Source organism: Pteropus alecto, unplaced genomic scaffold, assembly GCF_000325575.1.
Source record: "Pteropus alecto unplaced genomic scaffold, ASM32557v1 scaffold65, whole genome shotgun sequence".
Lineage (NCBI taxonomy): Eukaryota > Metazoa > Chordata > Mammalia > Chiroptera > Pteropodidae > Pteropus > Pteropus alecto.
The window spans coordinates 9,315,436-9,317,326 of record NW_006439191.1 but is presented as its reverse complement, the minus strand read 5'-3'; positions in this window follow the sequence as shown (position 1 = coordinate 9,317,326).

Here is a 1,891-nt window from a genome sequence, read left to right as displayed (position 1 = left end):
ACACCGAGTTCACTTCCTTCAGATGCATCCCCACAAGCGCAATGGCCAGATCACGTGGTAGCTGTATTTTTAATCTTTTGAGGAACATCCGCACTGTGTTCCGCGGGGTACGTTCCGCACTGTGGCCGCAGGAGGCAGACCGACCTGTGTCCATGTCCGTTCTCGCCGACAGGGTGTGGGTTCCTTCATCACGTCGTCGCCGACACTCGTTACTTCTAGGCTTTGTGGTGATAGCCATTTTCACACATTCACACATCAGCTGCGAGGTGATATCGCATCGTGGTTTCGATGTGCGTTTTCTTGGGCGTTTTTTCATGCGCCTGTTGGCCGTGTGTATGTCATTTTTGGAAAAATGCCTTTTCGGATCTTCCGCCTGTTTTTTCATCGGAGTGTTTTTTTGTTTTTTTGGTTTTTTTTGATGTTGAGTTGTATGAATTCTTTATATCTTTTGGATATTAGCCCCTTCACCGATATAAGATTGGCAAATATCTTCTCTTATTCAATAGGTTGCCTTTTTTATTTCGCTGATCGATCCCTCTGCTGTGCAGAAGCTTTTGAGTTTGATGAAGTCCCACTCATCTGCTTTTGTTTTTGTTGCCTTTACTGTCCCGCGACTAAATTCTAAGGAGAAAGCATGACACGGATCTCCTATAAAAGGCAGTGAGAAATGGAGCGGCTATAGGAGGGGACATTTGAAGTATGACCTGGGGCGACTCGCTTATCTCTCGATTTCCCTCTCTGTAGGGTGAGGGGCTTAGGTCACTTAGGTCAGGTGACTTCCAAGTGCCTTTCATTTCTGACATCGCGAGTCCCGAGTGTGTGAACCGCGGGGTGTGAACGCCCTGAAGGAGACGTGGCCCTGAATTCTCGCCTCTCGGGGTCTCTCAGGGTCTCTCAGGGTCTCTCGGGGTCTCTTTTCTCCGAGCGGCCTGCCGGCCGACACCCCCAGAGCCTCCCAGGCTCAGAGTCAAAGCCCACATGTAACGAGCATAATAACTAGCTGATACCTTCACAGCAGGGCACAAACAAGAGTTGCTGAACAAGGTAGGACACCCCCAACCTGTTGACTGATGGGAGAGAGAGGGGGCTGGGACGGGAAGATAAGCAGTGGCCACGGCCGGCCGCGGGAGGCAGACCGACCTCCGCTTGGTTGGCCGTCCCCGCCCAGCCCCGGTCCCTGTCCCGATCCTGCAGAATGGATCTTCCAGGCGGTGGGCGGAAAAGGACGAACGGTAGGAAGGCACGTGAACAGAAGCAAAGGGGATCACGAGGGAGGGGAGTGTGGTGCCCCCCACCCCCAGTCACTCCTGTCACAAGGCCCAGTGGCAGTGACCACAGGCAGCCTCACTGGGGTTCCACACCCAAGGGCAGGTAGGTAACGGAGGGTGGCTCTGAGCCCAGTGGGTGGCTCCGTCCTGTACCCCAAACGAAACCCTGTGCAGGGCCATCGGCCACTGCCCACATCACGGTCGCTTTCCCTTTGTGCAAAATGAGGCCTCGAGACTCTTCCCAAATGGCCCCGAGCTGCTCCCGGGACCCACACGGGACCCTTCCCGGGCCTGTCTCCCCCAACAGGTGCCCTACAGGCAGCTCTTTGTGGCAGACGGGAACAGAGCGGGCTGGGGGGGCCACGTGTGCGCAGGCGAGCCCCCCGGCAATGCGAGGCAGAGCCAGGCTGGGACGGCGGCCATAGCAAACCGCCACACACCGGGTGGCTTAACGTGGCAGAGATGAATTGTCTCACTGGCTCGGAGGCTAGACGTCCAAGATCAAGGTCACGCTCCCTCTATAGGGGACCCTTCCCGCCTTTCCGTAGATTTTGCCGGTCTTTTGGCAATCTGGCATTCCTTGGCCGGTAGCTGCCGCACGGTGGCCCCCTGTCCTCAGGTGA